Source organism: Ranitomeya variabilis, chromosome 4 (assembly GCF_051348905.1).
Source record: "Ranitomeya variabilis isolate aRanVar5 chromosome 4, aRanVar5.hap1, whole genome shotgun sequence".
NCBI lineage: Eukaryota > Metazoa > Chordata > Amphibia > Anura > Dendrobatidae > Ranitomeya > Ranitomeya variabilis.
The window spans coordinates 67,344,360-67,371,701 of record NC_135235.1 but is presented as its reverse complement, the minus strand read 5'-3'; the positions used below and the strand labels follow the sequence as shown (position 1 = coordinate 67,371,701).

Below are 27,342 nucleotides of genomic sequence, written 5' to 3'. Positions count from 1 at the left end.
ATGGGAGTTCCATGATTCGAAGTTGAGTGCTCATCCAGGTATAGCGGCCACGCGAGAAGCAGTGGCAAGAGTTTTTTGGTGGCCTTTAATGGCTTCGGATGTTAAGAAACATATCGCTGCATGTGGAATTTGTGCCCGTTCTAAGAGCTCTCATTGCTGGCAGACCGGGGAATTGGTGCCTTTAGCAATTCCGGGAAGACCATGGACTCATTTGTCCATGGACTTCATCACTAATCTTCCATTGTCCCGTGGAAATACTGTTATTTGGGTAATTGTGGACAGATTTTCTAAATTAGCACATTTTGTACCCATGGCAAGTTTACCTTCAGCAGAGACTCTCTCTAGACTTTTTCTTTCCCAGGTGGTACGCTTGCACGGGGTGCCTATGAATATTGTGTCAGATAGAGGGTCTCATTTTGTGTCTAAGTTTTGGCAAGCATTTTGTAAAAAATTGGGGATATCTTTGTCATTTTCCTCAGCGTATCATCCAGAAAGTAATGGACAAATTGAATGCACCAACCAGTCACTTGAACAAATTCTGCGATGCTTGACTTCTTCCCTGCAAAGCGACTGGTCTGAAGCCCTACCGTTAGCAGAGTTCGCCTTCAACAACCGAGTAAACCAGTCTACCGGTAGGTCACCATTTTTTGTTAATTATGGGATAAACCCTCATTTTGATGAATTCTCTCGTATGAATTCCGGGGGCAGAGGATGGGGTCAATCATCTTAGGGATCTTTGATTAAAGGTTCGACTAAATATTTCTAGGGCTCAGCAAAAATATAAACGTTTTGCAGATAAAAAAGGGACTCTGCTCAGATGTTGCAATGTGGAGATAAAGTTTGGCTTTCCACACGGAACATAAGCCTTCGAGTGCCCTCCGTCAAACTTGGACCTAAATTTATTGGCCCTTATGAAGTCATGGAGGTGGTGAACCCGGTAGCCTATTGCCTCCGTCTGCCCCCCTCTTTAAAACTCCATAATGTGCTTCATAGGTCCTTACTTAAACCTTTGGGGTCAGTGAGGGAGGATTCAAACGCCGCTCCTTCTCCAGTCTTGGTTGATGGGCATATGGAGTTTAAAGTGCAACATATTGTGGACTCCAGGCAGGTTCGGGGGTCTTTGTAATATCTGGTGCATTGGAGGGGGTACGGTCCGGAAGATCGGTCTTGGGTACCAGCCAGATCGGTACACGCTGACCGCCTGGTTCGTGCATTCCATGCCCGACACCCTGGGAAACCTGGGGGTCCGGATGCCCCCCAGTTAAAAGGGGGGTACTGTCAAGGTCTGCTGAGTTACTGGGATTAGGTGGTTTTAGGGTTAACTTGGATGGCCTCGCTCTGGGATTCTGGGAGGCTTTTTATAGTCTCATTGTGGAGCCATCCTCTGTTGCTTTTACTCAGACCCTTGGCCGGTGTGTGTGACCCTGTTGTGCCTGTACTTTATGCTTGTCTGGTTCTGATCTGGTTCTGTCTCCGTTTAGAGTTCTGTCTGTCCCTTTTGTACTGCATTGCTATCTCTGTGTATGACTACTTGCTTACGTTCTGACTATTCTCTGCTCCACCCTTCTGTACCGCGCCGCCCTCTCCGTGTATGACCCCCGTTTGTACGACTTGAGTTTTCCCTTCCTCTATTTCAGGGTACCTGTAAAATCCTGCACTTATCTCCAGTAGCAGGATGCTAAGCCCCGCCCCCTGTGGTCACATGATCGTAGGTCCTTCTGTTTTCTGCTACCTTCAGCACGCTGCGCAGGTCCCGTCTGCCTGAGCTTACTCTGGGCTCTCCTGCAGTGTGGGTGAGTTACCCTGCTCAGCCGTGGCAGCGCGCCGGTGCGGACAGGGTCCTGATAGTAGCGAAGTATATAGGAAGGGATAGGAATGTACCAACCAAATGGGAATAGGACAATGAGGAAAGCATACAGCCCGCAACAATATCCAATAGCAGCAATGATCTAAAAATTCAGCACAGGAGCTAGGAAGAGAAGATCTGACTAGATTTTATAGGAGAGGAAATGACCATGTCAGGAACAGCTGTGAGATGGAGCTTCAAGTTTCTAACTATCATAGAAAGGGTCGTTAACCTCTTCAGCACCAAAGGAAACTAAATCCATTTAAAATGAAACACAAACACATCGGCTAAATGGAAGATCTGCGATTCACAATACGTAGCGACTTTCTAAACCCAGATCTCCAAGGAGGACGTGACCCACTGGTGACAAAAATGTCCTGGAAGAAACAGCTTCTTGCAAAGCTTATGTATAAGTTACCATAACAGTGATCTTTTACTTTCCATAGATGCCTTATAGTTAGTGTCAGGTTGGCTCCGTTATACTGACTAAAATGATACCTTGTTTGATGAAATCCGTCTTGTGGCTGTTGTTTAATCTTTATTTTCAGTTTTGAGTTACTGATTGCCCCCCAAGGAAGCCCACGCGAAACGCGCGTTGGGGCTGCGTACACTGGGTTCCGAAGTGGAGACTATGGGTAAGGGCAGCTTGTAACATGTGGGGGGGTCTTTTTTTGTTTTCTAAAAGTGGTATACACCTCTTTATTTCTGGGTAATGACTTTCTAGTGTTCATTATGCCACTCGCTGTCTCAATATTCTACATTCTTTAAAATGTTTGGTTATTTTTTGATTACTCACTTAGTGTGAGACGGTGATTGGTTTGGCCTTTAATGAAAACTGCACTTATTTGGGGAACTCTATTTTTTGTACTTCCTTCCACTTAAATTGATGTGGACTCGGTGTCTTACACCTGTAATATCTACTATTCATCTTTGTCTTCAACTTGATTATTACTATTTTTAATGTTATGTTTTATATGTTTTCTGAATAAACTATAATATATAAACTATAATATATTTTTATTTGGGACTTTATGTGTTCTTTTTCTTCTCGTGTGTTCATGTACTTTGGGAGCGTCCTCTGCTATTATAGACCCTCCTCACCACTTGATAGAGCTTGTAATGGATCAAGAAATATGGTTTCTGTTCTGATGATTTTGTCCTTATTTGAAGTTTTTCTGGTTCAAGTAATAAATGTCTATGTGTTTAGAACTTTAAGATTTAAGTCAGTTATCTTCTCACATAACTTACCTGACAAACCTAAACCCCCAATAAGTTGTTGAAAAATTAAGTAATTTGTGTGTATATCACTCAACACTGCTGATATTAAGGGGGGGTATAATGGCATGAGGGGATATGAAATGGCCTAGGCCGCATTATCCCGGGTATAGTCTGGACTTGGGGTATGCTATGGCCTATCACACCGGCACTCTGAGTTCTCTGTGTGACGTTGATTCACACATGAAGCGCTTTTTCTCCTGTTCTCTTGTTTTGCAAAGAAACAGAGACACCAAAAAAAAGCCCCATAAACTAAAAAGGGTGTGTTTTCTATTTGGGCACACCATAGATAGAACATGTACCGGTAAGTGAAAAACGGTCATCTAAACAAGACCTTAGAGAGCATAGTGGCCATAGATCAATAAATACCTCTTTCCGAGCATTGTATGTTTGTCTCTGATATATTCTAAGTGGTAAATTTGTAAATATATTGTATGAAGTTCCTCTCCCCTCCTTTACCAGTCATGACATGTATTGTTTAAGACTATTGTACTTGTTTTTTATTACGTATGCCCCTTTTCACATGTAAAGTGCCATGGAATAATGGCACTAATAATAATAATAATGAAGTTTGCAGCTTATGAAAGTATATGAATTGTTCCCTTGTAATGACCTGTAAGACATTGTTATTATCACCAAGGCTCATTGCTGGATAATCCAGTGACACCAGCCTGAGTGATAACGTCCACAAACAAGTTAAGCCAGTCTTGTTTGTTAAAGTCGGGAAAACCTGTCCTCGCTGCAAATCATATTATTGAGCAGCAGTCCCCAGGCAGTCAGGATTAAATGATCTGTAGCAATAAGATACACCTCTGTTTCAACTTGTATGGGTGATTTCTAAATCATGGACCAATCATGCTAAGAGAAAAACAAAGAACTACTTATTAAATTGTGTCACTCTATGAATCAATAATCAACACGACCAAAACAAACGAAATTATATATGAAAAGATCCAAATAGCGATGTCATGATATACCTGTACACCATCCCTCCCAGAAAGAGAATTATGGCTCGCAGCCATTTGTACAATCCCAACAGTGCTACAAACTTTCTTATGGTGCCTTCACATTGCACTTACCTTTACGTTCGTGGGTCCGATCGAGGCTTACTCTTTTGCTTCCTCTCCAGGAGCTGTGGTGTGATCAGACCATGTTCCTGCAAGGTCAGACACAGCCATTACACAGTACACATCAGGGGCACATTTATAAGATTATCTCAGCACAGGAACATTTTTTTAACACATCCAATTGTGGAACGTATTTTTATTCCAAGATCTATGCATTAAAATCTATTTTATTCATGGGGAAAACCCATTTAAGGGCAATCCAAAGCTCAGGGCTCACGCTGTATGTCACAATGGTTACCCTTTGAGTATGAACAACTCCCACTTTAGTGGATCAAGTTAAAAAAATGGTTCATCCCCAAGGGCATAACTATAGTAGGCGCAGGGGTTGTAGTCGCACCTGTTCCATGAAGCTTAAAGGGCCCAAAAGGTTCCTTTAGCCCATATGAAAAAACCCCAATACTATTACAGAACCAAAACACTGGTACACCGTGATTTTGGTGCCAACTATGTCTAAACAGTTTTATATAAAGTTTTTAGTGCTCATTAAGAATATGACTTCGGTTTTCCCAGATTGGCTCTAGTTTCTGAGATATTTAATAGTTAATTACAGTTGAATTCTGGCTTCAAAAAGTGGCTTTTATAGCATTGTAAGGGTAGAAATTTAATTATAAGGAATATTTAATTGCCTAAGACAATGACTGATAAAGAGTCAAAAGACAAAAAACTATTGCATTTGTTATAGGGCAGCACGGTGGCTCAGTGGTTAGCACTGCAACCTTGCAGCGCTGAGGTCCTGGGTACAAATCCCACCAAGGACAACATCTGCAAGGAGTTTGTATGTTCTCCCCATGTTTGCATGGGTTTCCTCCGAGTTCTCCGGTTTCCTCCCACATTCCAAAGACATACTGATAGGGAATTTAGATGTGAGCCCCATCGGGGACAGCGATGATAATGTGTGCAAACTGTAAAGCCCTGCGGAATATGTTAGCGCTATATAAAAATAAAGATTAGTGTTATTATTATCACACACAAGTGGCATTGGAGGCATACAATATTTTCATGGATGAATTACCTCAAAAACTAGAACCATTTCAGCAAAAATAATTGGATTTTTTTTTTTATTTCAGCACCCTCATAATACCCTAAATCCATTAAAAAAACATTGGCACAGAATTGTTTTTTTTGTATGTGTAAAGAGGGGGAAATAGTCAGCTCACCATGTGTCTGGCACTGGATGGGGGAGGAAATCCACACTTGGAGCAGCCCTGGTCCTGGCCGTTTCTTGAAGCAAAAAGAAAAAAAATGTTCTCGAGCATAGATTAGTAAAACTTCACATTTATTCCAAACTTGTTAAAATGAGGACATGTTGGCACCCCAAAGAGATCCCAGGGGGGCTTGACTGATGCGTTTCGACTTAGAAAGTCTTAGACCATGACTAAGACTTTCTAAGTCGAAACTCGTAGGTCAAGCTCCCCCGATCTCTTTGGGGTGTCAACATGTCCTCATTTTAACAAATTTGGAATAAATGTGAAGTTTTACTTATCTACGCTGGAGAACATTTTTTTTTGTGTACACCTGTGAGAGGCCCTGTTGGAGATATTGCGTTGGGGAACTTATGTTTGGGGAAGGAGTCGTCTTCCAACAGCAGCAGATTGCTGTAGATTACATTTTCGGTTATTTTTATGTGGATTATGATCGGTGAAATTGATCTTCCAAAGAAACCTGTGAATGCCAGGTATGGATTTGCATTACTAAATGGGTAGCAGAATTGCTGAATGGATAGCATTGGTAGCAGAAATCTGGTTCTTCCCAAATTGTGCAACTTGCAAATGAGAGCCTTGTTCTAATTCTCTGTTCTCAGTCTTAAAATGAGTCTCCACTTTTTATCGTGTCATTTTCAAGTGGAAATGTCTGAAGCTTTGTTTTTCTGAATTACAGCTACAAATCCATGAATGAGAGATTAGTGGATATATCGCCATGTCAGTAGTCATTCGCAGCTGGACCAGAGCAATGTAAACCTTATAGTACCTGCGACATTTCAGTGACTCTTTGAAAGTGGACTGTAGATCCACAAGAACCAGAAGTACAAGAAAAGGAGGTCTCGAAAAACTGTTGGTGGCTTGTTTCAAGCTCACAGCTCTCAATCATAGATATTGCTATGACTAAGGGCCGTTAGCTCAAAACATGACCATGTCGGACAGCTGGTTTGTGCGTGTCTCTAAAAGACACCAACAATTTTGCAAGAAACACTGCTGTGCTGGACTCCTCATGTACTCCTACCTCTAATGATTGGAAGGCTACCGCAACACTATACATGCTTTGCACTGCAAAGTATTGACGTTGCAGCAGTCTACCCATCAGAAGAGGCGTCGGGGATATCGCAGGTAGTTGGAGGTTCATGGTGTTGTGATCCAGTGGCCATGGACTACTGATGTGGCGCTGCACCAGGGTCCTGCAAATCATTTTGGCTTGACTGTACCATCCAGACACTGATTTAACACATAGCATACTAGCTACCTGTATCTTTGCATTTCATATTGTAGGGATTCACTCTCTCAAGTAGGGATTCACTCTCTCAAGTAGGCATTAGGCAGCATTCACACAGGCAATGCAGTTTGGTCCAAACAGGTACAGTTTTATTGCTTTCATAAGTCTCCATGGAATTCAAAACCAAAAACAGCCTCTTCTGGGCACAAAGGTATCACAGCAAATAAACAGTTAATTCAGCATATGCCAGTGCGGGCTCACCCAACAGATTACAGTTCATTATCCCAGAGCAAACTGTACACACAGAAGGGGCACAATCCCACCAGTCTATGTATCACCTTCAGCCTGACCTCCAGCAGCTTCCAGAGCCAAACAGAAGTATTCAACTCCAGGTACAGTTCACACTGAACAGGCTGCAGTTTCCACATGGTTCTCTGCACACACAGACTGCTCAGCTTTCCTAGCTGACTCATACAGTCTCCATTCAGAGAGAGACCCCAACACATCTCTTTTTCAGCTCACATTTTATCTGGACACTCACCAGCAGCACACTCAAGTCTACTCATCCAGCAGACTGACACCTAGTGAACACCAGCCCAGGTTCTAGTAAAAAGCAAGGCAGGAGAATCAAATCCTGCAGTTCTACCTGGCTTTGCTACAACCCCCAGAGATCACAGGTTTATCACCTATCTTCTGGCTAAGAGACATACGTAATTTGTGAAACAAGCCCTATAGAATAATACAACCAAATGGAAAGGTTTTTTCCCAAACTACATTCTCTTCAATAAATCTAATTAAAAACAGCACAATTTTTGGATAAAAAGTTGTGTTAGCATTTGATATAATTTAATAGTAAGTTGAGACCATGGAAAATGTCTCTATTTGGTAGTAACAATGATTATATGAACTAAATGAAAGTACCGTAATATGGTTCTGTGACCTATAATATGAGACTGACTTTAGAATTATTGATTTTGGTAGAGGACCTTTAATACATTGATGTCATATGATGTGTCCTTGACACCTCAGGACAATGTGGCTCGTAAACAAGAAATCTCAAAGTGCAAAGTTCAGACTTATTTGGCTTTTGAGTCAAGAGTGTTTTCTTAAAATGTGTAAAATTGGTGCAGGAAAACTGCTTATTATAACATAAAACAGTGAGAAAAACCTATCTACCAGTAACACATGGTAGATCTAGAGTGGAATCAAAATCTGTCAGGGCACAGTCGGAGGCCCCCATACACATGAGGTTTGGGCAATTGGCCGGTTCAGCTAACTTTTAGCTAATTCGTATGCTGGGCCTTAAGGGGAAATTATAAGTTTGCTATGGGGTAGCCGAAGAGAATGGGCCCATTTCAGGACGTTTTTTTCCCTTGATAGCAAACAAAAAACGTGGAAAAAGTAGTCATAAAAAGGGGAAAGAGGAACCATGATCTCTGGCACTGGGAGGATAGCACTGTTGTGTTAAGCAGCACCAAGGGGTTTAATATTTACTTTTGCCCCATCCTCTATGTTTCATGCTGGCCAAACCACTGCTTAGCTGCTCTGCATGAGCTTTCATAAATGTCCCAAATTAGTTTTAGGCTATGTGCACACGGTGCGTTTTACCTGCGGATTTTTAAAAAACGGTGGGGAAAAATCCGCACATGAATCCGCAATGTGGGCACATAGCCTTAAAGTCATGTCACACAAAATGTGTACAAAAGCATACACTATTCTGCCCTGATCCAGCAAAACAAGTCAGAACTGCTTTTGATTCATCTACAGGTCTAATATAAACATTAATAGTCCCAATTATCATGCTCTATAACTTGCTATCAACTCCTCAGTGACTGGTTCCCATTCATCAGCATTCTGCCATCACTATTGGTGCTGAAACAATCATGCTGGACTGAAAGTGCACCTGTCTGTTATCCCGGTGTTTAGTCTGACAAACGGGAGAGCAGGAGCAGGAACATAAAATTATGTGTATAAAAACTGACAAATGTGTGTGTATATATAGGTAATATATACACTGCTCAAAAAAATAAAGGAAACACCAAAATCCCACTTCCTAGATATCACTGAATGAAATATTCCAGTTGTAAATCTTTATTCATTACATAGTGGAATGTGTTAAGAATAATAAAACATGAAAATTATCAACGTAAATCACAACTAATATTCCACGGAGGTCTGGAGTTGGAATGATGCTCAAAGTGGAAAATGAAGTTACAGGCTGATCCAACTTCAGTGGAAATGTCTCATGACAAGGAAATGATGCTCAGTGGTGTGTGTGGCCTCCACGTGCCTGTATGATCTCCCTACAATGCCTGGGCATGCTCCTGATAAGGCGGCGGATGGTCTCCTGAGGGATCACCTCCCAGACCTGGACTAAAGCATCCGCCAACTCCTGGACACTCTGTGGTGCAACGTGACGTTGGTGGATGGTGCGAGACATGATGTCCCAGATGTGTTCAATCAGATTCAGGTCTGGGGAACAGACGGGCCAGTCCATAGCTTCAATGCCTTCATCTTGCAGGAACTGCTGACACACTCCAGCCACATGAGGTCTGGCATTGTCCTGCATTAGGTGCTGTGAGCACAACCCCCATCTGTGGACGTTGGGCACTCAGACCATCTCATGGAGTCGGTTTCTAATCATTTGTGCAGACACATGCACATTTGTGGCCTGCTGGAGGTCATTTTGCAAGGCTCTGGCAGTGCTCCTCCTGTTCCTCCTTGCACAAAGGCTGAGGTAGCAGTCCTGCTGCTGGGTTGTTGCCCTCCTACAGCCTTCTCCACGTCTCCTGGTGTACTGGCCTGTCTCCTGGTAGCGCCTCCAGCCTCTGGACACTACGCTGACTGACACAGCAAACCTTCTTGCCACAGCTCGCATTGATGTGCCATCCTGGATGAGCTGCTCTTCCTGAGCCACTTGTGTGGGTTGTAGAATCCGTCTCATGCTACCACGAGTGTGAAAGCATAACCAACATTCAAAAGTGACAAAACATCAGCCAGAAAGCATTGGTACTGAGATGTGGTCTGTGTTCCCCACCTGCAGAACCACTCCTTTATTGAGTGTGTCTTGATAATTGCCAATAATTTCCATCTGTTGTCTATTCCATTTGCACAACAGCATGTGAAATTGATTGTCAATCAGTGTTGCTTCCTAACTGGACAGTTTGATTTCACAAAAGTTTGATTTACTTGGAGTTATATTCTGTTGTTTAAGTGTTCCCTTTATTTTTTTGTGCAGTGTATATTAGCAGTGTCACGCTGGTAACTTGCACAACTTCTCAGCATCGTCCTACTCACTGCATTAACCACACTGCTCCATGCATGGGCACTGAACTGCCTCTGCAGCACTCCCAGCTCTGCTGCATTCCTGTTTCTGGAGAGTTTCCACCTAGATCTAGGAAGGCACAGCCAGACTCTGCAGGAATCTAACCCTGCTGAGTTCTGTAGTTTTGCTTCCCTGGCCTAACCCCTGCCCATAATAGGATATATTAGGCAGCTCCTCCCTGCACACCTTGCCTGAACTTAGGTGCCTAGTGTGCAGTCAGTCTCTAGTTACCTGTCTTGATGCTTTAGTGTGTAGTCTCTACTATTAGCGACCCGCTTTGTTTACACGTCTACTCTGATTTCTCCACTCCTGAGACTGTCTGACCACGTCTCTGTCGGTGCCCTTTGTACCTCGTGTTCTGCCTCTGACCCTTCGGTCAGCTACTGCAGACTCAGGGACTGCCCTGGAGTGGTACCTAATGGCCAAGCCTATCTAGTGAAAACGAGGTAGCCACTTAGTCATGCCCCTCCAGGGTAAGCCCAGCCCGTGGCTTAAGCCCCCGTCTCACATAGCGAGATCGCTAGCGATATCGCTGCTGAGTCACAAGTTTTGTGACGCAACAGCGACCTCAGTAGCGATCTCGCTATGTGTGACACGTACCAGCGATCAGGCCCCTGCTGCGAGATCGCTGGTCGTGTCGGAATGGCCTGGACCTTTTTTCGGTCGCTGAGGTCCCGCTGACATCGCTGAATCGGTGTGTGTGACACCGATCCAGCGATGTCTTCACTGGTAACCAGGGTAAACATCGGGTTACTAAGCGCAGGGCCGCGCTTAGTAACCCGATGTTTACCCTGGTTACCAGCGTAAATGTAAAAAAAAACAAACACTACATGCTCATCATCTGATGTCCGTCAGGTCCCTTGCCGTCTGCTTCCTGCTCTGACTGAGATCCGGCCGTACAGTGAGCACAGCAGTGACGTCACCGCTGCGCTCTGCTCTCACTGTACGGCGGCTCAGTCAGAGCAGGAAGCAGACGGCAAGGGACCTGACGGACATCACATGGTGAGTATGTACTGTTTGTTTTTTTTGGTAACCAGGGTAAACATCGGGTTACTAAGCGCGGCCCTGCGCTTAGTAACCCGATGTTTACCCTGGTTACCCGGGTGCTGCAGGGGGACTTCAGCATCGTTGAAGACAGTTTCAACGATGCCGAAGTCGTTCCCCTGATCGTTGGTCGCTGGAGAGAGCTGTCTGTGTGACAGCTCCCCAGCGACCACACAACGACTTACCAACGATCACGGCCAGGTCGTATCGCTGGTCGTGATCGTTGGTAAATCGCTATGTGAGACGGGGCCTTTAGTTTATTTATTGAGCAATAAAGAGATAAACTTGATAATTGGAACATTGTTTCTGCGAAACACGTTGTTTTCAGGAGACAGCAGCAATATATGATGCGTGTTTATATGTATATATATATTTATATATATATAATATTTAGCAGTTTTTTATGCATAGAATTTTATCTCTTTATTTTAAAATATCTATACCGTATATAATATTTAATTTAATTTTTTTTTTTTTTTGCTTCCAAGCTAATTTTTCGATATTGTCACCTCTTGCTCCCTCACATGGGGATACTAGTTTCCCCTTTAACATTTTCAACAAACTCCCCAGGCTGTGGGGAACTATTACCTGAGAATTTAGGGAAATATAGCTGCTTATCAGATTTTACATCGAAACTTTCCAGTTTTCTAGTTTCGTCGTCATCTAACTTGGTTAGATTACTTTTTTAATGTTTTGCCATTTATTGCGATACCTTGTACAGCACTGATTTTTATTTCCGTTTTTTAATTTGAGAGCCTCTATATACAACTCCTCCTGGTTTAAACAGAAAGTCATTATCTGATGATGCATTCCCTTTCAGCATAATGTCGAGTGATGTGAGCAATGGCCGCTTTGTCTGTTGCTAATCCTTGGCTCAACTATATTTAGGACATATCGAGAAAGAAAAAATATTAATTAAAGAATCAGCGACGCTTCCCACTAAATAATTACAAGGGAAAATTTTCCTTTTTTTTCAAAGACTCACTATACAGAAAGTGAGCCAGGCACAGATAGTAGAGGTCCCTTTCTCCCCCCCAAAAAATGTATATGGTCCACACTTATCCCATAAGCCACTATAAAGCCTAATTATTTGTAATGATCCTCCAGTAATTGTAAACTATTAATATAATTAACTCAAGTAATTAATATAGAATCACATTTTTTAAGTTGACATTGGGACCCCTAATGTACTGGGACCCTGTGCACATGTTGCACCAATGGTGCGGCCACCCTAGTAGAGCGGCACCAATTATGCTTCGTAATCCAGGAGATTTTATTACACCAGATCATATCTTTTGCCAATTAAGTTGTCCATAGGCGGTGTAGGAAAAATATTCAGTAATTGAAGGCTAAAACATTAATGGCTGCTATGCTTATTACCGGCTCGGCTGTTGGGATTGCCCGGCAGATGACTGGGTGATTGTTATTCAGCCCGGCTCTTTGTGACTCATGGACAATGGGTCGTACAGGTGATGTGAGGATACTGAACAATGCAGAACGTCTGATGGATCATGGGAAGGTAGGTGCAATAATAACATCAATGTACAAACAAACAGTGACAGGAAGGTGATACAAGAGTACAGGCGTCACCATTCAGCTTTAGGAGCACAATGCCTAAAGTGTGCAGTGTAATACAGCAACGTCGCAACCATTCTTCATACACTGTGCTGGAGAAGTGCCAAGAACAGGATGGGACGCTGTGAGGAATGGTGCAAGGATTCCACATTGTGTTGTCAGTCCTGTTCTTGACACTTAAAGAGGTATTCCCATCTCCAAGATCCTGTCCCAATATGTAGTAGGTGTAATAATAATAATATTAGCAAATACCTCCAATTGGAAATGTAGTATAGTTTTTCTGATTCGCTATGTCTCTTTCCTCATGTGAAGTTGAATCGCCCCATGGGGCCGTCGGGTACTCGGTACCGGGTCCTGCGGTTCACAGGGGGATGTCACGGTGGCTGACCCGGCACATGGCCTTGGGACGTCCGTGTAAAAGGTAAAGGTCTTTAAGGGGAATGTTCGTGAAGCCACCTGTGGTATTTGGTCAGGGTGACCGACTCTGCTTTAACCCCTTTCTGACCTCGGACGGGATAGTACGTCCGAGGTCAGAAGCCCCTCTTTGATGCGGGCTCCGGCGGTGAGCCCGCATCAAAGCCGGGACATGTCAGCTGTTTTGAACAGCTGACATGTGCCCGCAATAGGCGCGGGCAGAATCGCGATCTGCCCGCGCCTATTAACTATGTGGCGATACGCTACCTGAGTGTGTTGGGGGACACTCGCTTGGCATGGGATTTAAGCACTCAGGCACGATTTCTCCACTTAAACAGTCTATTCCGGTTTATTAAACGTCATAAACCATAACACAAATAGTTCATTATACCGCCATATCAGCATATCACATACGGTTTTACATGGCCTTCAGTGGTCACACTGGTATCTCTCTCCATTACAGTTCATTACATGCATCAACGGAACATATTAAACCCCGACAGTCTGTTCCAATGGCAGATACGTCTCTGCCGTATATCACAGGTTTTTCCCATACCAGGGATTAGGCTTACCTCACAGGAACTTCGGCTCCACACACTGACTCCTGCCAGTGCTGGTTCACAGGGAAACTGCCTCACTGGGATCACCGTCCTTGTGACCAGGGCACCTCGGATAGTCCAGACCCACAGTAGGAACTGTAGCTTCCCCAACACAGAAACCGTCTCAGGCTCTGTAGATGCAGTCTTTCCATGCGCTTCAAGGAAGACCAATCACAGGCACTTCCAACACACAGGCCATCAGTCCATGATCTACCCAAGTGCTTACAGGACTCTAGTCCATCCGCGGACAATCCAACACTCTGACCATTCCAGGACTCATACTCTTCCCAGGTGCTTGCAGGACTCCAGCCCATACCAGGACAATCCAACACCTCAAGCATTCAGTCCATAGCCTCAGCAGTGCTTCCAGGACTCCAGCCCACTTCAGGACAATCCAACACCCAGACTATTGCAGGACTCACACTCTTACCAGGTGCTTGCAGGACTCCAGCCCATACCAGGACAATCCAACACCTCAAGCATTCAGTCATAGCCTCAGCAGTGCTTCCAGGACTCCAGTCCATCCCAGGACAATCCAACACACGGGCTATTGCAGGACTCACTCTTCCCAGGTGCTTGCAGGACTCCAGCCCATACCAGGACAATCCAACACCCTTGAGCATTCAGTCCATAGCCTCAGCAGTGCTTCCAGGACTCCAAGCCACTTCAGGACACTCCAACACCCAGGCTATTGCAGGACTCACGGTCTCAGTGCCTCCAGGACTCCAGCCCATACCAGGACAATCCAACACTGACCGTACATCAGGTCCACGGTCTCAGGTGCTTGCAGGACTTCTCCAATACCGACCGTCCAGGACCTTGCACATGGACCAAACGGATCCATACACAGGAACCACACAGCCACATGTGACCCACACTCTGGTCACATTACATACCTGTAACCACTCCCCTGGGTGGAAGTGTGGGTGTGTGTGGCTAGTCTGACCCTCCCATCTCTCATAACTAGCCCTGCCAATCTCCCATTAGCATTACACAACTACTTGTGGGACTACAGGTCCCAGCACACCAACCAAACTTCAGATTGACAGCACAGAGTGTCTTCCTCCGCAACAAACACACCGGCCATTAACACTCCTGCCGCCGGACTTAGTCTCATCACATTTATGCCTCCAAGCGCATCTTGAAGCACACACACAGCGCCCCCTGGCTGCGGTCTTTTGCAATACAGTCTTTCAATAAATTACAGTTCAGGCACAATTCTGGCACAGTCTATAGGCGCACATGACCCGATTTTCAGGCTTTCGTAGATCCTGTTCGTGACGCCAAAGTTGAATCGCCCCCATGGGGCTGTGGGGTATTCGGTATCGGGTCCTGCGGTTCACAGGGGGATGTCACGGTGGCTGACCTGGCCCGTGGCCCTGGGACGTCCGTGTAAAAGGGAAAGGTCTTTAAGGGGAATGTTCGTGACGCCACCTGTGGTATTCGGTCAGGGTGATCGAAGCTGCTTTAAGGTGTCCGCTGGGGTGATGTTATGGCAGCTAGATGGTATACCTTCCCACAGGTGAAGTGTATCCCCAGGGCTTCCCAGTGTGTAGATGGTGGGTGGTGAGAGGCGCAGAGAAGAACGAGAACACAAGGTTTGCAGTCTCTTTACCTTTAATGAAGACTTCAGCATCCACAGTCCAGGGCACCAGATCACAGGGCAGGCAGAGTCCGGCCGGTTTGGAGGCAAATCCAGAGTCCCCTTGTCCAGGTGGAAATCAGTAGCCTTCCTTTGCGCTGTAGTGGTGTAGTCCCTTACTGCCTATGGCTTCACATAAGGGTCTCACAGATGTGGTGTCTCTCTCTCTGTCCCCCATATAGGATAGGACAAACCCGTATGACTGGTGGATTGAGGCTGTTTACAGGGACTCTAGCACGCCCCGGCCTCTAAGGGATGCCACCCTGCCTCCTGGGTATAGGTGCGGACAGGTAACCTGCAATTAGTTGTCCTGCCGGTCTCTGGAGCAAAGCATAAAGGTCCTTACTCCCTCGGTGTTCCGGCTACCGGGCTTCTGCGCCTCAGAAGGAGGCAGCCTGTGTAGGGCTGGTCCCCTTCTGGTATCCTCTCCTTTGCTCTGACTTCCTTCACGCTCGCTGCAATACAATTCTGCCTTCTGAATGTTTCTTTCTGGGAGCTGCAGCTCTGAGGGCATGCACAGCTCCTTGAACCCTCTGTCCACCTCAGACTACTGTCTGGAACGTTCTGCCTTTCCCTACAGACTACCAGTTATATATATATGGGGAGTGACCTAATAAATAGGAGAAGAAGCTCCGTCTGGTGGTCTGGAGTGTGAAAATGTGTTGCATGTTTGTGTGACCTGGATGCAGTTATTTTTCTTTGCCTCCAAACGTAGCATCACTCTCCCCGAGAGGAAAGCAATACCACTGCGACGACCAGGACCCTGGGGCGCTGCATAGGCATTGCAGGACCTGATGTTTCCATGGTCCTGCAATGCCTACTACATGGTCAGAGAAACAGCATACACTTTCACGATGAGTAGGAACACTTAGATACTTGTCACCAAAAACTTGTTTACTGCTTTTCCACTCGATCCATATGTCTTGCCATGCATGGATTTGTTTTTAATGGGGAAAAGGTATAAGCCACAGACATAAAGGATGGGACATGTTGAAATCCAACCTGTCCACTCCTTCTTTTCTTTGATATCAGCCATCGGGTTGAGGCAGCATTTCCACATTCACATCAGGTTTTGTGGCACATGTGATGTCAGTTTTTCACTGACCGCACACTGACATGTTCTATGGGACTATTGACGTCTCGCTCTTCTCCTTTTTGAGGATAGAATTTGCCTATTAAATGAATGGATCAATGAACCCAAGTGGACAGGACATGAATGGCCTCCTTGTGCTGTCTGGCTCTTTACTGACCAGTTCCTAGGAGAAGTTGGGAAACTTCCAGAATTTTTTTTTAATGCATACAAGACAAACAGATGACACATAGCTGGTAGTAACAGATGCAAGTAACATGAAAAAAAAGTTAGCACGCTGACGGAAAATTATCTTTTTTGTATGGACGCAAAACGGACATGAGGCTTTAGGTTGTTGGGTTTTCTATGGACAAATATGCATAATAATATCCAAACATACCCCTATGGATTTGATAGCTGTAGATATTCACATTGATCTGTTGACAGATTTCACACAAAAAACCTGCAAACATTATTACAAAGAACTCTTAGACCAAATGAGACTGATGTACTTACTTTGAAAATCCATATCAGAATGGATGTATAATTGGTTTTTTTTTTATAGGTTGCGCTCACACACTAAGGTTGCAGGGACTTTTTTCTGCAACCATAAAGAAAAACACATCATTTGCCGTTATTTTAGATGCAAGTCCTACCATGATAAAAAACGTGCTGAGGGCTGCAAAAGCAACATAAGGATAAATCATCAATATTATATTAGTGGATAACAACTTTCAAGTTAATTGAACGATATACAAAAAAATTATATGAATCGCTCACTAAACCCTTCAAAGAAAATTCAATTTCTGTTGAATAAGACATGGTTTAGGCCTCCTCCATGCAGTTGTAGCGCCCCCACTGCTGCAGGGCCGAGGGGTACCCGGTACCGGGCCTCTGAGTCTCTGCTCTGGGGTTGTCACGGTGGCTAGACCCGGTCCGTGACCCTGCTGAGGGGCGCACAATGATAGATGCGATGGTAATGTTGCGGTGCAGCGTAGGTCTTAGTAAATAACGAGGACACCAGGTTGCAGTCTCTTTACCTCTTTTAGAGTCCTCAGTCCAGAGTGCTGTCAACAGGGCTGTCAGAGACCGGCCGGTCCAAAGGCACATCAGGAGTTCCCTTTTCAGGTGGGAATCAGTGTCTACCTTCTAGCGCTGGGTGTTGTAGTCCTTCCCTGCTGAGCTCCCGGGATAGTCCTCACAACTGATTCTGTCTGTCTCTGATGTTCGTTCTCTCCATCCCCCAGGTGATATGGTAGGACGCACCCGTATGACGGGGTAGGCCTGGAGTTCTTCCGGGACCCTAGAGTCGCCCCTCTCCCACAGCTGCCTCCGTTGTCTGCTTAGGTGATTTGTGTGAGACAGCCAACCTATAATTGGCTGTCCGGCCGTGGTTTGCAGTAGTACTTAGAGTCTCTTACTTGCTCGGCGTTCCGGCCACCGACTGTTTGCGCCTCAGAAGGATGTTGCCTCGGTCTAACAGCACGACCCCTTCTGGTCCCAATACTTCTTTACTGTATTCCCGTTGTGCACTGGTTAGTTCTGCTCTTAGGAGTCTGCCAGGATCCCATCCCTGACAGGTCCTCTCACTAGCTCTTCCCAGCTACTTCTCTCTCCGTCTTCCTGTCCAACCCCCAGTTTTACCAGAGTGTGAGGAGTGGCCTACTAGATAGAACCACCCCCCCTGGTGGCCGGAGTGTGAGGTGTTACCTGGTCAGAGAAACTCCTTTAGTGCAATCAGACGTAACATCACTCCCCTTAGTGGCAGAGCGACATCACTGCAACGACCAGGACTCTGGGGCGCTGCACTGACTTCATTACAGCACTTTTAAACCCAAGGGTGCCAATAATTTCAATAATTCTTTAAAGTTGTAATTTTTTTTTACTGCTTATTTTAAAGTCCTGTCTAAAATGCAATGGGGAAAAACACCAATAAAATATCACAAACTAAAATGTTTATTATATGGTCCCATTTATATCTTACATTGGGCCAGGAAAAAATGATTCAATCCACCAAAGTAAATAAAACATGAAAAAAGTGCAATATCTCCAGTTCCACTCTTATCACTCAGTGTTATATTGTACATTGTTCTATTAATTTCCTTATCTTTATTTCAATTTTGAACATCGTGTATATTTACTTGACAATTTGTTAATTAAGGAAACTGGCTCAGCAGCAAGCACCGGCGACACACCTCTTCCCAGCCTGTATAAATATCCAGTGATATGTGGCTGAAGTAGAGTTTGGCAAAAATAAGCAACACGTTGCACTCCAGAGTTACACAACATGCAGCAGACTAAACACCTATCAAGTTACTGGTGAAAAGTCCTATCGAGTTGCTGGTAAACTCTGTGTCACAGCATTGCTATCTTTAATTGGCGCATCTTCAAATTACATATTTAAAGGCATCATAATAAATATCCATTCAACACAATCTATGCATCTCTATTTTAAAGGGAATCGGTCACCAGAGCAGTATGATGTAGGGTCTGAAACCCTGATTCCAGTGATGTATCACTTAGTTTACTGGGTGCAGCAGTTGTGACATAATCACAGTTTTCTCTGCTGCAGATCTAGCAGAGCTCTGAATGCTGAGCTGTGTATAACCCCCGCCCAGAACACTGATTGGCGGCTTTCTGTGTCCACTGTTTATTGACATAAAGCTGCTAAACATGTAGTTAATGGGAACCTGTCACCTGAATTTGGCGGGACCAGTTTTGGGTCATATGGGCAGGGTTTTCGGGTGTTTGATTCACCCTTTCCTTACCCGCTGGCTGCATGCTGGCCGCAATATTGGATTAAAGTTCATTCTCTGTCCTCCGGAGTACACGCCTGCGCAAGGCAATATTGCGGCCAGCATGCAGCCAGCGGGTTTAAGGAATGGGTGAATCAAACACCCCAAAACCCCGCCCATATGACCCAAAACTGGTCCCGCCAAATTCAGGTGACAGGTTCCCTTTAAACAGAGCAGATGACTAGGAGGCACGATGCAGCTAGTTCTGTAGTGATAATTTTCTGCCTATAAAACACTGATTTTATTGAAACAGCACCACACATCTCAGCAACAAAACTGATTATGCTGTGCGGCACCTTAGTACATCAGAGCCAGGTATGCACACAGACACCTTAAAACAGAGGAGACTAGTAAGCAGGATGGCACCTTGAACAGCAGAGTCGATGCACCGTGGAACAACGGTAATATGGAACAGCAGAGCATAGCATACAGGATGGCACCTTTGATCAGAAGAGCATAGTATACAGGATGGTGCCTTGAAACAGAAGAGCATAGTATACATGATGGCACCTTGAAAGAGCACTGCTTCATATACAGAATGGCACCTTGGAACAGCTGAGCATAGTATAAAGGTTGGCACCTTGGAACAGCAGAGCCAAGTATGTGCAGCGCCCCAGAGTCCTGGTCGTTGCAGTACTGTGGCTCCGCCACTAAGGGGAGCTATGGTACGTCTGATGGCACTGAAGGAGTTCATCTGAGCAGGTATCACAGACACCAATACATTTCACCGCCGGGCCTCCAGGGGGAGCTAAGGGTTCTATTTACTAGGCCACTCTCCACACACTGGTAAAACTGGGGGTCAGGCAGGAAGTTAGAGAGAAAGCTGACTGGGTTGGAGCCAGGCAACACCTTGTGGCAGAGGGTGTTGCAGGGGAAGATTCGGTAGGGTCTCTGTCAGGGGTGGGATCCTGACAGAGGCTTGGCAAACTGAGAGAACGTAACGGGACCGTGCCTGCTCAGTATAGCGGCGGTGCCCAAGGAAGGACTAGAAGCGAGATAGATTGTGCTGAGTGAGAAACGAGATCAAAGCAACAAGGAGAATACCAGTAGGGGTCGTGCTGTAAGATCGAGGCAACATCCTACTGAGGCGCAAACAACCGGTGGCCGGAACGCCGAAGGAAGTATTTCTATATACAGCTTCAGGCAATACTTCGAACCTACGGCAGGACAGTCAGTCTCAGGCGGGCTGTCTCACCTAAATCACCTATGCAGTCTTGGGGGGCAACTTGTGGAGAGGGGCGACTCTAGGGTCCCGGAAGAGCTCCGAGCCTACCCGTCAAACGGGTGCCGTCCTAACCGTAACATCAGGGAGGGACGGAGGATTAGCAGAACATCATCTAATCGTGTTGTGAGGGAACTTAAGAAACAGACACAACAGTTGTGGGGACTTTCCATAAGCACAGCAGGGAAGGACCGCAACACATAGCGCAAGAAGGAAGGCACAGATTTCCACCTGTTAAGAGAACTCTGGAGGTGCCATCGGACCGCCCGGACTTGCGCAGCCTGGTGAACCGTATCCTGGACTGAGGACCCAGAGATCTTCAGTAAAGAGGTAAAGAGACTGCAACCTGGTGTCCTCGTTATTTATTGCACTGCACCACCACTACCATTATCTATCATATCTACCTATCACTGTACGCCCCTCGGCAGGGTCACGGACCGGGCCTAGCCACCGTGACAACCCCAGAGCAGAGACTCAGAGGCCCGGTATCGGGTACCCCTTGGCCCTGCGGCAGTGGGGGCGCTACATATGCAGGCAGGCACCTTGGAACAGCAGAGATTACTTTGTCAGGAATTTCATTATGAGGTATTTTCAGCAGAGTGGTAAATATATAAATAATATAGAAAGCTATGACCACCAATCTAGTATAACGATATATACAGCTGGGTGCGACTAATAAATAAAAAAAAAAACTTTTAATAATATATTTTGATTAAAATAGTATTACATGCACATAACAAACCAAAAAACACACATAAAACTCAGCGACAGGCTGCCACCAAAAAAGATAACTAATCCACAATTCACCTTTTATAAAAACAGACCAAGGAGTGGATTCCCAAAGAGAGGACAATATGCTCTGTGAAAAAACTCAAAACAGACCAGTGAATTGTCCAATCAATTAATAAAGGAACGATCTCACCTCATATTCTTTTGTTCCTCAAATCCTTCTGGGACCACAAGTTCTGATATCATGAACGTGGAGGAGGCACTTCTTTTCTCCATACAATACCCCACAATAAAGATCAGATTGGACCCTTTATACCGTGACCTCAAAGCCGTTCTAAACCTCCTTTTTTATAATGGGTTCTTGAATAGATAGATGGATACCCCTTGTTTCCGAATTAATATCTCCATCTTCCCCTGATGAGTATGGGAAACGAAACGCGTTGGGAAGTAAAGCACATTGGGGTCACGGTACAAAGGGTCCAATCTGATCTTTATTGTGGGGTATTGTATGGAGAGTACCTCACCACCACCATCCCCATCCAGGACGTTCCGCACTCATTACAGTTGTGTCCCAGAAGTGGGGTGGGAACCTGTATCATTATTAATTCAGCCCTGCTAAATATATTGTATGCAGTCTTTGAAACAACCACGACCAGCCGCCATGAAATGTTTTCTGCTTTTCTGTTGGCTCCATAGTTTTGTTATATGTTATTATTTCTGGAAAGAAATGAAAATTCCTCCTCAAAAACAATTCCAACAGAACTAAAACATTTATGGGTGTAATCTAAACTTACATCTCTTCCATGAAACGCTTTCTATAGGGACCAACAACAATGACTTCTAGCTTTTGCATGGTCCTCAAAACGCCCATTTCATGTCTCCCGCTTCCCACATGCCTTGGCAATGAGAGACATTGCTGGTCCAAAACACAGCTGCAAGTCTGATAAATTACACCATCAACAGCAACGAAAACACTCCAGTAAAATCTGCTCCTATGTTGTGGTTTACAGGAGAGAAGAACTGATGTGTGACTAGGTGAAGGCCCGACCTCTACACGCAAGAAACAGAAATGCTATGGGACTACATTCACACTCACTTTTGTGTCAGCATTTTTGTTCAAAGAAAGCAGGTTTCACATCTAACATACATGGTCAGAGTTTAGATCGTGATGTCTGGGCAGGTGGTGGGTTTCTTGACCAGAACTCAACATTTTCATAGGCTTGTACAGTACGACGCCATTGAGTTTGGATGAGGAAACCATCAACCTGTCCAAATATCACACTGCGTTTTTGGACAGGGAATGTCGGAAGTAAGGCCAATGTCAATGTTTCGACGCATTTCGAAATACAAATCTACTTCTTCAGGAAAAATACATACATGGGGTTTTCCTGAAGAAGAAGTAGATTTGTACTTCAAAACGCGTCAAAATAAATCAATCATGTTATTACACTGGGATATATGTTTTAAACCCTGTCAGCAGCGCGGAGATTATCCACAAACCCCTTCTACCCTATTGTTGTGAAAAACAAAGAAATGGTTAACGCATGGATATCATCTGTGTGCTATCGATCTTTTATTGTATTATTGATTGGAGAAAGTAAGAATTTTCTCCCTTTATCCAAGAAAAAAGAATGAACAGCCAACACAGACAAAAAATGGATCCAGGACACTGATGAAGACATGGACCATTGTTCAGATAAAAACAAGTATTTGTTGCGTGTTTCTTTTTTCTTGATTTTTAAATAAAGTATTTTACTTTCTGCATTTTTGGTTGTATTATTTTTTTTTCTAGTTTGCCTCTATAAGAGTTTGGGTCAAGTCAAAATTTACGTATGCCTTTTTTTTAAGTGAGGAAAAAGTACCGTAATGGGAGTGTATGGGAGAAAAACACTACACATTATGAAAAAATGCCACACTGCAAATTAGAAGCAAGTGACCTCTACATGTCCCCCTATCTTTGACCCCTTTTATTTGGTAGATTCTGTGATATTGAGGTTATACACATTGTTAGCAACCTCGTTATTAATTATTTTGCAGCTGTTGGTTATACCATGTATGTTGTTTGACATATGGTGCCCTTTTGCTCATGCTCTCATGGGTTACATGACATATGGATGAGTCCCACCTTTCTTGTTCCTCCTGCAAGAGATCGCACTTATAATTGTCATGTAATTTATTTCATTTATTTAATAAAAATATGGCTTTTATTCTAAGTGTTAGCTCATGGTTACTCCATTTTTCCTTCTGGGTTTGCAAATAAGAAGCAAAGTTACAATCACAAGACACATAAACAGCTATTGACCCAGATTCTTCAAGACAGGTGATTTACTTGCTGGTCTTGATGAGGGGGTATGTTGGAGTTAGACGCTGTTAATTCATTAAGAAGCGCCACTGTGCACCTAGTCACTAATCTTACTCCAGGCAGGGACTGAAGTAAGGTTTTGTCACGGTTCACATCTGACTGTGGCCTAGGGATGCTGTTAGTGACAGCTCAGTCGCCCTATGGGATCTGTGGTGTGTGTTGGACTGTCGGTTTTGTGAGTGACTGTCCAATCATCCAATCTGATCCTGGGGCATGATGAGCTGTCATTATTTTGATTGACAGCCCTGCTGTTCACTCAGGTATTGCCTGCAGGCATTTCCTCAGGTGCCTCCCATCCTCAAAAGATTTGCAGGGTATTTAACTGGCTTGCTGTGTGCAGCAGATTGTCCTTTGTAGATTTGATATAGTTAGGTGTGAGTGCTTGCTCTTTATCTACTGATCCTGGATTTTGTTATGACTACTCTTTTGGAGTACCCCTTTTGCCTTTGACACTCTCTGACCTCAGGTATCTGACCCCGGACTTGGCCTCTGACCATCCATTTGTTATACTCCCTGATTTTGACGTACTCCCCTGGCATTTGACCCTGGACTGTTACCTGACCACCTTTGTCTCACCCCCTGTACTACGAGCCCTCCTGATATCGGACCTCGGACCTCCTGACTACCCTGTTTCACAGCTTGCCTGTGAGTTATGACTCAGCGTCACAGGTTGCTGGTGCAAGGAACACTGCCACTCTTCATGAGTTTGACAAGCTGTATTGTCATGCCCCAGAGTCTTTTATAAAGGTGACTACGTAAGACAGCTGTCTTTAAAGAAGGTAACGAGTTGATTAGGAGCGTCCAACTGATCTGTAGGAGCCAGAACTCTTAATGGTTCGTAGGGGATCAAATACTTATTTCTCACTGCAAGATGCAAATAAATTTATATAATTTATACAATGTGATTTTCTGGATTTTATTTTTGATTTCCTATCTCTCAATCTTAAAATTATAGACTGTTCATGTCTTTGTCAGTGGGCAAACTTACAAAATCAGCAAGGGATCAAATACTTATTTCACCCACTTTGAAGACTTTACTGACGATAATAGTCCCTTAACTGTAAATATTAAAAAATATATATATATATATATATATATAATTGCTGCACAGATATCCTGTTTAATGGTATTACTGTGTTCTGATTTTGCCATATTTTACTGTACTGTTATTGTTCACTTTTACCATGGACACCATGACTATATATTTATTGTGGTAGCTAAATAAATAGTTGTTTGTTTAGTACCACGGTCCGCACCTTGTCTGCGCTGTTGCATCCGCGTACCTGTTAACAAGAGAATCAGAGCACATTGTAAGATGGAGAACGAAATTCCTCCATTGTGTGACTTTGCGGAAATCAGACTGCACTCTGATGTTATCTGAGTACAGTGTGATGTTTCCCACCCACCCATAGACTTGAATGGGTGAGCAATGCATCTTTCAGAGTGAAATTGGAGCATGCTGTGATTTTTTTTTCTCTCATTCACATTGTGTCAGTGGAAAATTAGTCATCAGCACTGCTCCAGTGAATAACACTGGTCCGAGTGCTATCAGATAAAAAATTAGATAGCACTCATCCGATTTATACACCAGTATGACCCTGGCCTGTGAACTCTGATTGTGCCACAACCGCTACACCCAGGAAACTAAGTGATACACCACTGGAATCAGGGTCTCTGTCACTACATCATGCTGCTCTCAGATGAGGTAGTAAAAACAGACAGAAGGTTACACTGAAGGTTTCCTCATTTTATGTGAGCTGCAGTTTTCCTGGCCGTTTGAAGATGACAGGGTTAAATGTTAGTCACAGCCTAAGTGGGGAGGAGATAAGTGGGCATTAGGCTTCTTTCACACTTCAGTTGTGTGGCGTCAGTTGGGTCCGACATCGTGGCGGATCGACGGATCCGTCAAATTTCATGCAAAAACGGTTCTAACGGATCCGTTTTTTTAACGGATCAGCTGCCCTAATCCGTTAAAAAAACGGATCCGTTAGAACCGTTGCGAACGTTTTTACATCCGTTGCAACCGTTTTTTGACGGATCCGTTTTTTAAAAGGGGAGGATTTCAATGTGATTGGCTACTGGAAACTTCTGGAAAACTATATATAGCGTGTATTTACACCACATCTTTGAAAGGTTGTAGAGAAAGTGGCAGAAATGGAAGGAGTCCTGGCGAACATTGCAAAGATCTATGCAGATTTTACTTTTGAGGCAAATCAGTTGGCAGTCAGCGTTCGAGAGAGGGAGGAACGAAGACTGCGAATCCTACGGCAGCGGCGTAAGAGAAGGCTGTGGATCCATCCCATCACAGCACAACGTATGACCCGTGGTGTTTATTCCACGCTTTACATGGAACTAAGGGAAAACCCTCAAAAGTTCTTCAATTATGTGAGGATGAGAGCTGAAAATTTTGCATTTTTATTGGGCTATGTGGAAGACTGTATACGGAGACGAGACACCCAGATGCGATTCTCAATATCACCAGCAGAGCGTCTCATGGTGACTATTCGGTAAGTCATTTTTTTATTAAATGATTCTCATTCATCAGACTTATAACTGTGTTGGTTTTTTTTGTATTTTTTTTATAAAGTATTGTCTTTTCTTTTTGTTAACAGATTCCTTGCAACTGGAGAGTCCTTCTCATCCCTCCATTTTCAATTTCGACTTGGGATATCCACCATCTCGGGGATCATCAGAGATACCTGCCGGGCATTGTGGGAGTGCCTACAAGTGGAATACATCCCAGAGCCATCACAGGAGAGGTGGCTGGAGATCGCCCAAATTTTTCATCAGATTTGCCAGTTTCCAAATTGTGTTGGAGCAGTTGATGGAAAGCACATAAGGATCGTCAAACCTTCAGGCTCTGGGTCACAGTTTTATAACTATAAGAAGTATTTCTCTATTGTGTTGATGGCCATAGCTGACGCACAATGCAAGTTCATCGCTGTGGATATAGGTGCGTATGGACGTGCAAATGATTCACAAATCTTTAAAAATTCACCAATGGGGCGCCGTTTATATGGAGAGACATTTGATTTTCCGCCCCCTAGACCTCTCCCTGGAACCACCGGTCCACCGTTACCATTTGTTTGTGTTGGAGATGATGCCTTCCAGCTTTCCCCACATTTGCTTAAACCCTTTGGAAGTAGTGGACTGACCCAGAGGAAGAAAATTTTCAATTACCGTTTAACCAGAGCACGCAGAGTAGTGGAATGTGCCTTTGGCATCCTAACTGCCAAATGGAGAGTGCTACTAACTGCCATTAAACTGCAGACTGAAACTGTCGATGATGTGGTCAAAGCGTGCGTTGTCCTGCATAATTTTGTTCTATCAAAAGAACAAGTTTCCCTGGAGGATAATGTTTCAGAAAGCACCTTACGGGATTACCAAAACCCCACTTTTCGCAGTCCAGTTGCAGTCTGCAGAATGCGGGACAGTTTTGCAGACTACTTCATGTCTCCTGCAGGATCAGTTGACTGGCAGTATGAAATGGTGTAAAAAATTTATTTATTTTTATACTTGTAAAAATACCAATTTTTGTTTGCATACAAAATCTTTTTACTTTAATGCAGCATTGTATGTTTTGCAACGGTACCCTTTAAACACTGTTAATGTTACTATTGCCATAACCTTGGTGACTTAATAAATTAAAAGAAAAAAAAAAAGAAAGACAATAAAATTTTTTTTAAACCAAACAACTGTTTATTTATTGACTTTTACAGATTCTCATAGTTTTGGGTGGAGATAGTAGCGGAGGGGCTGACAGGCGGGCGGACCACGTCGAGAGTGGGGGACAGGACATCACGGGGAGGAACAGAAGTGGAATGGGTGGTGAAAACATGAGGTTGTGTAGACTTGAGGTGCAGATGTGGTGTGTGTGAGGTATGAAGGTGT

The 27,342-nt window shown here is 44.2% G+C and overlaps 1 long non-coding RNA gene across 1 annotated transcript in view; it reads right to left on the bottom strand.

Moving 5' to 3' along the window:
- The window catches only part of LOC143769786 (uncharacterized), a 43,003-nt gene extending 30,525 nt beyond the window's left edge, over positions 1-12,478 (bottom strand). The window contains exons 1-2 of the long non-coding RNA XR_013214483.1: positions 12,425-12,478; positions 4,201-4,277 (exon numbers count right to left, since the gene is read on the bottom strand). This is a non-coding gene — a long non-coding RNA (uncharacterized LOC143769786). The remainder of the gene's footprint in view (positions 1-4,200; positions 4,278-12,424) is intronic.
- Between the last annotated feature and the right edge of the window lie 14,864 nt (positions 12,479-27,342).